At 37.1% G+C, this 12954-nt stretch overlaps 1 non-coding gene across 1 annotated transcript; it reads left to right on the forward strand.

Annotated features, from left to right (window-relative positions):
* Positions 1 to 291: 291 nt before the first annotated feature.
* Positions 292 to 397, forward strand: LOC140814906 (small nucleolar RNA R71). The gene has a single exon (XR_012114203.1). It is a non-coding gene; the product is annotated as a small nucleolar RNA R71 (small nucleolar RNA).
* The last annotated feature ends 12557 nt before the right edge of the window (positions 398 to 12954 follow it).

Raw genomic sequence — 12954 nt, forward strand, 5'->3', positions numbered from 1 at the left:
TGAAGACGCATCGCCGTGCCACTCACATTCAAGCCGTCTATTTTCCTGTTTAAAGCATCCAGTTGTGCAGTAATAGCAGAAAAATCAGTTACCTGGTGCACTCCTGCACTTCTCCGCTGGTTGTTCCTGTCAGATTGAGGATGATAGCTGCTAGCAGCCATTTCCTCTAACAATTCATATCCTTCCTCCGCGGTCTTTCTCAACAGGTTTCCACAAGCAGCCACATCTATCATAGTACGGTTAGGAGTAAGCAAACCATAATAAAATGTTTGAACGACTAACCCAAGTGGTAACTCGTGATGTGGGCATCTTCGAAGTAGATCCTTGAAACGTTCCCATGCCTCATATAGAGATTCTTGATCGAATTGAGCAAATGTTGTAATGTCTGCCCGCAACTTCATGGTCTTGGAGGGAGGGAAGTATTTGATGAGAAAAGCTTTCGCCATGTCGTCCCACGTAGCGATCGAACCTACAGGCGAAACAATTTAACCACGATTTAGCTTTATCACGTAAGGAGAAGGAAATAAACGCAACCTAACAGCATCATCAGAAACTCCATTGAATTTAAAAGTATCGCAAATTTCAAGAAAATCCGCGATGTGCGTGTTGGGGTCATCCATTGCAGTTCCTCCGAATTGGACCGTGTTCTGAATCATCTGGATTATGGCTTGGCTTGATTTCAAAGTGATTTGCCCGCACGATAGGCCTCACAATGCTAGGGCGTGCACCCTCCAAGGAAGGTTGGGCATACTCCAGCATTAGTATGCGACGCGGTATCTCAACTTGTCTATTGTCATGCTGTTCCTCTCCACGTTCTTGCTCGTGTCGTTCCATCAGTTCTTTAAGCCTTTGTTGTTGTCTTCGCCTTCGGAAAGTTCTTTCAATTTCAGGATCAAACTCAAGCTCCACGTCAAGTGACTTTGGCATGCACTGGAAGTGATATCTGTAATAAAATATGGGGTGTTAGCTCAAGAGAAATAAAATAATGCCAAATAAAATAACTAACAATAAAATTGTAGATTAACAGTCCCCGGCAACGGCGCCAAAAAACTTGATCGAACAAAACTTGCACTAGTTAAATCCCCAATAAAATATTATTTTGTATGCTCAACGATTAATCGCAAGTGCACGATGTCAAGTTATAATATAGTGTACGTGAGTACAAGTATCGTTCCGCTGAAGACTGTGTTTAACAATTATTATTTTCAGTTATTTAACATTTAGCAACGAAAATTGAGTTGTGTGATTATTCCTACTATACTCAAATAAATATGCAACTAAAATGATTTAGCAAGTAATGAATGAGAATTTAATCTAAAATGTTGAGTTAAAATTCCATGAGAAAAGGATTTGTTGGGAATCTCGGTTCATCTACCCCTCGTTTATTTATTAATTCGTTCGATCGTGATCTACGCTTCCGACAGGATTTCCTAATCTATTGAACACACTCTCTCGAGCTATGCCAAACTAATTTTACTCAATGAAGTAATTAAATATCTCTAATTATTTATCAAGAGAAAATCGTATTTCGATCTCTGAAATCCCTTAGTTTTCGACCCTTAGGACTATGACTACCGGTACGTATCCAATTTCATATATCTATGTAAATTGTAGATCCGCGGATTATACTACTCGATCCTATCATTCGTTATTCTCTCGAACTCATTCGTGATATGAAAATGTCGTTAAAGTTAGCTACGCTTTAATGACACGATAAAACAGCAGTAAAATCAAGAATAACGCACAATCGAAATATAAATTAATTCAAATCAACATTCGGGGTAGGATCCCCTTTAATCCCAACAAATAAGAAAGTTTAGCTACTAAAATTCATAATTAAATTCAACAAAACAAAGTTTAAAAGATGCAAACAAAGTTAGAAATACTAGAGTTGACGAAAAACGCAAGAAACGATGCCCGGAATCTTCAAATCTTCAATCCAAGCGAGAAAGTGCTCTCAAAAACTCTTGACGGCTGAAGAATAATGTCTGAATACCTCTGAAAAGTCGACCCCCAATCCTTCCCATAGCATTCTTCTTCCAAAATAAGGTAAGAAATCGAGCATGAAATTTTTCCAAAAATAGGTGGCGCTCGAGCGGTAGAAAAGTACCGCTCGAGCGCCACACCTTCTGTAAATCTCCTTGGGAAGTGCGGCATTCGCGCTCGGGCGGTAGAAAACTACCGCTCGAGCGTCGACTCTTCTGTACTTGGGCATTGTAAAACATCTCTCGCGCTCGGGCGGTAGAAAATTACCGCCCGAGCGCCGACCTTTCTGTCGACTTGGTCACCTTTCGTGCCGGGCGGTAGAAAATTACCGCTCGGGCGCCGCTCATTCTGTCTGTTGCCTTCTCTTTTGTACACTTTGCTCCATTTTGTGGTTTTCCGGCCATTTTTCCTGCAAATTCGTCATGCTCGAGTGAGATATGATAAAATGCAAATGTTTACTCTAAAATGAACAGAATGTAAATGAAATGCATGCATGCACAATGCAAACACAACTAAAACTAATACAATAAAACGCGTAAAAACCACTCCTATCAATACGTTAGTCGAGACTATCAAGTGGTATCAGAGCGGGCGAATCTTGTTCTTGAATACTTTTGATCTATAAACTTGCTAGCATGACTTCATTCATCAAAATTCCTATGTTCTTCTGAGAAGAATTTGATGATTGAAAATTCAGAATGCAGGCTCATTTAGCTGCACAAGATGATGACATGTGGTATGTCATAACTGATGGACCCATGAAGATTCTAAAAGCAAATACAGCAATTGCCATAACAAAAAAGGAACCACGAAGAATAGAAAAGCCCAGAGATGAATTGACAACTGAAGACAAAAGAAAAGCAAATCTTGACAATGTGGCTAAGGACATTCTGTACAAAACGCTGGACAAAGTGGCTTTCAGCAAAATAAATATGTGTAAAACAGCCAAAGAAATTTGAGAAAAGCTGATCTAGCTGTGTGAAGGAAATGATTCAAACCAAAGTAAATAAACTCTCTGTTGCTGTTCAAAAGTTTGGTAACATCAAAATGAAAGTAGGAGAATCAATGCACGAGTATGATGAAAGAGTGATCAGTATCATCAATGAGTTAAATGCACTTTGAAAAGTGTATACCAATAAAGAAATTGCACTAAAACTAATGAGAGGTCTTCCCAAGGAATGGATGTCAAGACCATGGCAATGAGGGAGTCCAAAGATCTAAATCAGATTGAACTTCATGATTTGTTTTCTGATTTAAAGGCTTATGAGTTCGAGCATGCAGACCAGAGAAGGATAACCATCTACCCCCGCAGCCACAACTGCTCTAGCTGCTGTCAGAACAGAACCAATCAGTTTAGTCGAAAAATCTGCTGATCAGTTGAGCAATGATGCTATGTCATTGTTCTTCAAAAAATTTGGAAGGTTCATGAGAAAGAATCAAGGGAACTTCCAGAAGCCATATCAAAGGAACAATTCCAAAGATGAACCAAATGCCTGCTATAACTGTGGCAAATCAGGTCACTTTATTGCCGATTGTCCTAAACCCAAGAAGGACAGTCAAGGCTCAACTGATAGAAGAAAGAAATCATATGAACACAAAATAAGACCTAAGGAAGATAAGAAGGTCTTCAGAAAAAAACATGAAGTACTCTTAGCTGAAGAAAACAAATCCAAATGGGCAGAAACTGACGGTGAGGAGTCAGAACCAGAAAGCTCATGCAGCTCCAGTGATGATGAGGAAGTCAAGTGTTCGATGGCTAATGATGCAGAAGAAGAGTCATCTAGACAACATGTATTTGATTTCAGTTCAACTGATTTTACACGAGAAGAACTTATTCTAACACTACATAACATGGCTAAACGAGTATCAAAAGCTTGCATCATCATTAGAAAAAATCAAAGCAAAGCAACCTGATCCCACAGACAATAATACCAAAACTGGTGAATCAGTTGATGAGTTGAGTCTAAAAAGAGAGATTGCTGAGTTAAAAGCAGAGAGAAATAAAAATCAGTTACTAACCAGAATTTGATGCTTGAAATAACTCAAAACAGACTGAGCTCATTCAGTCTTGGAACAAGTCATCAACTGCACTAAGTGAGATGCAGAATTCACAAAAATCAGTTTCTGATAAAACTGGTTTAGGTTTCAATACTCAAGGAGGAGTGTATTCAAATGATGCTCAACCAAAGACAAAAATAGACAAAGGAAAATAAATTAACTTTGTCAAAGCAACAGTGGTACAAGAACAGATTGTGCCCAGTAAACTGATTGAGCAAACTACTAAGAATATGAGTAAGGCTAGAAGATATGGGATTGGTTATAGCCAAAAATTTTCAACTGATTCACAAAGTCAGTCATCAAAAAGGTTTCACAAGAACTATTCGAACATCTATTTCAATTACTATAACTGCAAGCCAGTTCAGAAGAGATATAGAGTGAACAATCAGTTGAATAAAACTAAATCACATACTGTATCATCTGTACACTACACAAGCACACAAAAGCCGAGAAAAACCATTTGGAATACAGCTGCTGGAAAGTCTGTAAGACTAATCCAAGTATGGGTTCCTAAGGGACTAATCAGTTCAGGACCCAAATGGATATGGGTAACAAGTTATATTACGTGTGTGATTGCAGGTAACAGGTACAAACAAGGACTCAATATGGTATTTCGATAGTGGATGTTCGCGACATATGACAGGAGATGCAAGTGTGCTATCTCAACTGATCAAATACAGTGGTCCAAATATCAGTTTCGGGGACAATTCCAAAGGTAGAACTGTGGGTAAGGGTAAGCTTATCCATGGTAACTTTACTTTTAAAGATGTTCTATTAGTAGAAAACCTGAAGTATAACTTGATCAGCATTAGTCAGTTATGCATCAGAGGATTTTCAGTACATTTTGACAAAAATTATGTTCAGTCAAAACTTCAACTGATAAAGTCATACTAACTGGCAAACGTTGTGGAAACAGATATAAAGTCAGTTAGAATGATCAAACTTATACACCAGTTTGTTTTATTGCATTCCAAATCATCTAAAAACTGGTTGTGGCACAAGAGACTAAGTCATCTAAACTTTAAATCCATTGCCTATCTGAGTAAACATGAACTTTTAACTGGTTTGCCCAAAATAGAATTTTCAAAAGAAAAACTTTGCTCAGCATGTCAGTTTGGAAAACAAGTAAAATCTTCTCTTAAAAAAAAGGGCTGTAAATCTTCATCCCGATGCTTAGAACTATTGCACATGGATCTCTTTGGTCCTATACCAGTCATGAGTTTAGGGGGAATGAAATACACTCTGGTGATTGTTGATGATTTTTCAAGATTTACTTGGGTTATCTTTCTCAAATCAAAAGACCAAACTGCTGCACAACTGATCAAGCTTTTCAAAAGACTTTTAAATGAAAAATCAGTTGGAATTGATCAAATCAGATCTGATCGAGGAACTGAATTAATCAATCAAACTCTTTCAAATTACCTAGAAAATGTTGGAATCAAGCATGAGCTCTCAGCAGCCAAAACTCCTCAGCAAAATGGTGTAGCTGAGAGAAGAAATCGGACCCTTAAAGAAGCTGCTAGAACTATGCTTGCTGATTCTGGTATTTCTCAAAGATTTTGGGCAGAAGCAGTAAACACTGCGTGTTACACTCAGAACAGATCAATAATTAATAAAAATCATATGAAAACACCATATAAGATCTGGCATGGAAGAAAAAGTATAATTACTTATTTCAAAATATTCGGCTGCAGATGTTTTATCCTTGACAATGGTAAAAATTATTTAAAAAACGTTTGATGCTAAATCTGCAGAAGGAATATTTCTTGGATATTCATCAGTTAGTATAGATTATAGAGTCTCAACAAGAAAACCTTAAATGTTGAAGAATCTGCTCATGTTGACTTCGATGAAACTAAACTAACTGATAATCCAACTGATCAAGTTGAGCTAGTTGATCGATTTACAGATATCAGTTTGGAGTATGATGATGAAGAAGACAATCATAATAATCAAAACAATCTCCAAACACCCGAACCAGAAGTGTCAGATAAATTAGCTGAACCAGAAGCCATTCCTAATGCTCAGTTGATAGAGCAAACTGATGATATTCAGTTACCAACTGAAGAAATTGCTGATACAACAAATACTGAGTACAGATGGAGAAAATCACATCCACCAGATTTGGTAATAGGAAATCCATCTGATCCAGTTAGAACTCGCAATCAAATGCTAAATCTATTTATCTATTCAGCTTTTGTTTCACAACTAGAACCAAAGAAAACTGATGAAGATCTTGGTGATCCTAACTGGGTAAATGCAATGCAAGAAGAGCTAAATCAGTTCATTCATAACAATGTCTGGAACTTAGTTCCAAGACCAGTTTCAAAAACTGTTATAGGTACAAAATGGGTGTACAGGAACAAACTGAACGAGGATGGTTCAGTTGTGCGCAATAAAGCGAGACTAGTAGCACAAGGATATAGGCAAGAGGAAGGAATTGATTACGATGAAACATATGCACCAGTTGCAAGACTTGAGGTAATCAGAATATTCCTTGCCTATGCTTCATTCAAGAACTTCAAAGTCTATCAAATGGATGTCAAAAGTGCATTCCTAAATAGTCAACTACAAGAGGAAGTATATGTTGAACAACCCTCAGGTTTTGTAAATCACAACTTTCCTGATCATGTATATCATTTGAACAAAGCCTTATATGGTCTTAAACAAGCTCCCAGAGCTTGGTATGAAACTCTTTCAAAATTTCTAACTGATCAGTGATTTTTCTGTTGGATCAGTTGATAAGACCTTGTTCAAATTTGCTAAGAATGATCACATTTTATTAGTTCAAATTTATGTTGATGATATCATATTTGGATCAACTAACCCCAAATTATGCGAGAAATTTGCTAAGCTGATGCAGGATAAGTTTGAAATGAGCATGATGGGTGAACTGACATTCTTTCTTAGACTGCAAGTGAAGCAACTGGAGACTGGCATATTCATCAGTAAAACTAAATATACAAAGGAGCTGCTGAAGAAATTTGGTATTGAATCATGTTCAGCTGCAAATTCTCCCATGAGCTCATAAGTAAAATTGGATATTGATCAAGGGGGAATATCAGTTGAGGCGACATTATATCGAGATTTAATAGGGTCATTAGTATACCTAACTTCAGTCGCCCTGATATTGTATTTGTTGTCTGTATGTGTACTAGATTTCAAGAAAATTCTAAGCAATCACATTTTTCAGCTGCTAAAAGAATTTTGAGATATCTTAAGGGTACACAAAATGTTGGGTTATGGTATTCTAAAGACTCTACTTTCAATTTAGTTGGATATTCAGATGCAGAATATGCAGGATGTAAGCTTGATCGTAAAAGTACAAGTGGATCTTGTCAGTTTCTAGGAGACAGGCTGATCTCTTGGTTCAGTAAGAAGCAGACATATATAGCTACCTCAACAACTGAAGCAGAATACCTTGCTGCTGGTAGTTGTTGTGCACAAATGATCTAGATCCAGCAACAACTGAGAGATTATGGAGTAATTACAAATGAATCTCCCATATTTTGTGACAAACAAGCACAATTGTCATCACCTATAATCCAGTTCTTCACTCAAGGACAAAGTATATAGATGTCAGACACCACTTCAGTAGAGATCATGCTTTGAAGAAAGAAATGAGACTGGAATATATATCAACTGAGCAACAAGCAGCTGACATCTTCACCAAATCATTACCCGAGACTAAGTTTTCTTACTTTCGCAATATTCTTGGTTTAATTGATCTGTCATAAAATTATTACTAATGTTGCTTTACTAATAGAATTATCTGCAAAAAATAAGAACACAATAAATTGAAAATAATACTTTATTAAGAATACCATCGATCCCAGTTTACAGAAGATATCATAGAACCAACTGAATCCTGCCATTCTCTAATCCACTTATTCAACTCATAAATTTGGATTCTAGAAAATGACCTAGTAGTAGAAATCTTCTCAACCACATGTCATTCCTTCCATAACATTGCTTCTAAGAGACATTTATCATCAATCAGATCTGTAACATGCCTAAGTTCAAAACGATCAATATATTTTCTTGCTGTTGCTGCTTGAGCACGAGTAGGAACAGCACCACTACTACTTACTCTCTGAAAATCATGAATCTTGAACCATGTTGACATCACTTTAATCAAGACATATTCTTCCATTGTCTTCTTCAATTCTTCTAAATAAGGACTTAATTGCTCATTAACTTGAATATGCGAACTACTGCATGCATCAGAGTTAGTTGAATCCAACATATTGAACTGTTATTGTCTCACATTCTATCATCTTATTTATAGACAGATGAAATCTAAATGTTGAAGAAACTGAAGAGACTCAAGTCAACCAAAGCGATTTTCTCAGTTACCGAGGCTTCTTAACTATCAGTTGTTCATTATCAACTGATATCATTTTAACATTTATTACTTAACGCTTAACTGATTTCAGTTCATAAGTCAAATTATATAAGTTAGTCTTTCATCAGTTCATTTGCTTAAGTTCGCAATCCATATATAACAACTAATGAAAATTATCATTTGCAGAAAAGAGAAAAACAAGATTAAGCTTAGATAAATATTTCATTCAACCATACACATTTTCACGAATTACATCATCATATTTTCCTCTACATCATCTATCCACATCTTCAACCAAGTGGATAAAGCAGAGGAAGAAGTCTTAAGAAAGCTATGAGAAATAGCTATGTGATTGAGGATGTTAAGTTCCTTCCGAAGCATTAGCTGATAGATGTGACCATCCTTGAAGACGTCCACCCACATAGCTATGTTTAAGTGCTCCCGCACTTCTCTCAACTCTGCCATCAATTCTGAAGTAGTAGCCTCTCCAGTATTATACAAGAACTCAAGCTTCTGTAGTTTTTCCCAGTAGTGAAAACTTTTGTAGAAGACTTCGTCTTCTATAACTGCCTTCCTAGCTTCCAGAGTAAACGATGAAACACTTGAGCTACTAACACCTGCCAATTTCTTATTGAGTATAATTTGCTAATATATTTGCGACTAATAGAGCTGCTCTTATTTATAGAACAGGAAAAAGAAGATGAAAGGACTATTTCAATATAACAGACGTTTACACTACTAAGCATCAGGATTTCTTTTAATTAATCTTGTTTACATTCTCGAAATTTTCTTTTATGCACCAATTAAGGGGTAATAATGGTTTTAAGAGGTTAACTGAGAAGACACATGTTAGTAAATTCTCAACTGAAAGGACACAGTCTTACAACTGATCGCTCAGTTAAGTTTTTCACTAATCTTCTCATATAAGTTAACTAATTAACCATTCTTATATTCCAAATCAAGTGACGTGACTGTCTTTCAAGCATTAAATGCTATCCTTCAGCAAATGATTAGTGGAAATGTGGACACCTTTTGAACCGTTCAAAGTACACACGCTTACAACACACGTACACATCGTTTTACTCAAAAATTTTAATGGACTGACACGTGTGCCCGAATTTGAACAGTCACGAACAACTGTACTAAGCCCGCTTCAATTCATTTTTCTTCTTACGTAGACAATCAGTTTCTGAGAGCATACTAATTCTAGAGCTTATCGTTTACGAATTTCAGATTATTTTCTCAATCGAAATGGCGAATCAAACTCCTGCTTATATGCTGAATGCAATGGCTATCAACTTCGGATCCATTCTATCTTTCGTCAACGATGATGTCAAGAACGTATTTTAAAAAATCGAAACTGCTGGGTTAAGGACATTCTTGGGACAATCATCACAAGAGATCTACCCCAAATAACTTCAGGAATTCTACTCTAACGGTATGATCAATTCTGAGGGAAACATCGCTTCTACTGTCAATGGTCAATTGCTGACCATCTCTGAAGATTCCTTCGGAGAAATTTTTTCTTTGCCATCTGATGGACTGGCACACTTCACTGATATTAAAGCATCTGATGTTGAAAAAATGTAAACCTCACTTTCTGCTGATGGACGGAAAATCAAAGTTTCCGATCCAAAGAAGGAACTGAAGCACGAGGTTCAGTTACTTGCTGATATTGTCGCCAAAGGGATTTTGGCGAAAGCTGGATCTTTTGCTGCACTTACTTTGGAAAAATTTCAAGCCATCTCTATCATTATGGATGAACCTAAATTCAACTGGAAACATCTTATATTCAATATTTTAAAGAATATGTTTCTATCATCCAAACAGTCCAAAGGCTTTGCAGTGCAACTGAGCTATCTGCTGAGAGTGAAGGGTTTAGTGGCAGATGATTCAAAAAAATCATCCAAATTCAAAGTCTTCAATGCGAAGAATATTATGCCACTCAAGACCAAATTGGACATTTTTGCTGCTCAGTTTGTAAAGGTAAAACAGGAGATTGGGACTCAACAGGAGGCTCCTAAATCGGTGAAGAAAGCCAAAACATTGGCCCAACTGAAGTCAGCAAAAAGGAAATTAGTTGTGGATGAATCCGATTCAGAGAAAACTCCTTCCCCAAAGATCGCCAAGAAACCGAGAACCCAGAGGATTAAACCAACAACTACAGAGGAATCTATACCTACTGACAAGCCAATATCTTCAGATGCTCATAAACCAATTGAAGCAGTTCCTCTGAAGATCATCCCACCAGAAAAATCAGCTGGTGCAAAGAGAGAAATAGTTAGGACCAAAGCTCCTCTGATTAATATTATTCGTCCTACTGCTCTAGCACCTGCCCGACCCAAAGGAATCAAGATTATAGAACGGGTGGACACTACTCAAACTGGTCTGGAAATTCCACACATTCTCAGTTCTGATCAAGAAAAGGGCAAAATGATTGAAGAGCCCAGGCCGTCCAATCCAATTCAAACCTACATTGACCTTGTTTGGGATAAGGTTAATAATTTTGCAGCATCAAAACTTCAACTCTATGATGCTTGGACAGTCTATCGTACTCAGATTTTTGCCAAACAACTGAAAAAGAAATCCCAACTGAACAAATTCATCAAACTAAAAGCTTTTGTCCTCAAGATGGTCAAAGCTGCCACCATTGTTCAAGCTATGGAGAGAAAAAACATATTTGTTTGATCAGATGAGAGTAAAAAAGTTAGCACAAATTCTTGACAAACTGAAGGCTAACTACGTTCCAACAAATCCTACTGCCTATGCTGATCATGCGGTGATTACTCAGCTAGACACCGATATGATTGGCTTGCAATCTTAGATAAAGTTTTGGGAAATGGATCAAGAGTTATCCTTCATAAAGAAGATATAGACGATGATGAAGAGGAAATAATTGAAGAACCTCCCTCTCAGCAGAAAGAGTCATCAGTAGAACATGCTATTATTCCAACTGAAGAGCCAGTTCAAGATATGTGTCAATCACCTACTGCTGAACATCAAATGTACACTGAAGCCGAATTATCTTTCGTAAACATTGACGAAATTATTCAAGCAGTGATGCAAGAATCCCAAGTGAGTGAACCTATTTCTGATAAAGTTGATCACCGCTTTGATCAAATCAATCCAGAGGTTCCTATCTCTTCAGAAGCACCAGTTCAGCCAGATTTATCAGCTGAAAAAGCTATTCCATCTATTGTGCCAACTGATTCCCAAGATCATCCTCTAGAGGCACCAGTTTTGGCTCCATCAGACTCTATTATTCATCCAGGCAGCTCATCTGCTGATCAAAATCCACTTTCTCCACCACAAGTTCCAGAAGACATTGCTGTAACAATCACTTTAGTTCAGAATGTTGCCGAAACAGTAGCAACTGACCAAGAGTTGGTTATATTTGATCAAAACACAAGAGGACCGGAATCCTCTCATCAGTCTCCTCCCCATCCTCATTAGATTTTGATTTTGTTCTTGAGGAAATACAGAATATGCAAAACAATATGCAGCAGATGCTCACCGAAATAAAGAAAATTCAATCCACACAATTTTCTCGTACCGTCCAATTGGATTCCTCGATTGAATTTAATACAGCAAAACTGAAAGCCATCCAAGCCAACATGGAGTCTCTTATCCAAACTGTGGATGAGATGAAAAACAACAGAGGTCTAGCTCAAAGTCTATTTACAACTCAAGATATAATCAGCAAACGAGTTGAGCGACTGGAAACCTCCGTTTCTCATAAAATGGAACTGTTGCAGACTTCCTTACAAATCGCTGTCTCAAGTATCTCCTCAGATGTTAAAATTATGTCCACTGACAGTTCGAAGATTATCTATGAAGATGGATGAGTTTGACAAAAAATGGGAAGAAATCAAATAGCATCTTGAGAAACAGCAGAAGAAACCATCTTGTTAAAAAGCAGTTAATCAGATTATTAGATTCAGCTGTTATTAATTCAAGCTTCTATCAGTTCAAGAAATTCAATTTCTTATTTTATCTACAATAAGTCCAGACGTTCAGTTATTATTTACTAAGTTCTGTCAAACACCATAAAGGGGTAAATTGTTGCAAACTAAATTCTGGAGTTTGACAAAATATGAATCAGCCGAAAATACGAACAAACTGATCGAGAAAACTGAACTCAGCATCTGAATCCATGCAACTGAAAATTCAGTTATTCTCCTCACCAGGTAACTGAAACACGTCAACCGACAAAAAGACTGCAACTGAATGTAACGACGCACTTCAATCAATACAACTTGGAACAACTGATCAACCAACTCATACGCACAAGAAAATTCAACAACTGGACTCAATAACTGAAATCAACTGACTGATCAGTTGGAAACAGATCAGTTGATATATCCAGCCGTAAGCTAAGCACCCTTCAACTAAACATGTATCGGGAAAATCAATCGTCAAGAGACATAGAAGATTGCAACGCCGCACTTCAATCAATACATCTTAGAACAACGCATTTCGGCGAAAGCTATTAAGACGCTGCATCACAATAAATGAAGCAAACAATGTCCAAGGAATAATCAAGTAGAGATCAACGGATACAAAGA

This window comes from Primulina eburnea, chromosome 1 (assembly GCF_022965805.1).
Source record: "Primulina eburnea isolate SZY01 chromosome 1, ASM2296580v1, whole genome shotgun sequence".
Classification (NCBI taxonomy): Eukaryota; Viridiplantae; Streptophyta; class Magnoliopsida; order Lamiales; family Gesneriaceae; genus Primulina; species Primulina eburnea.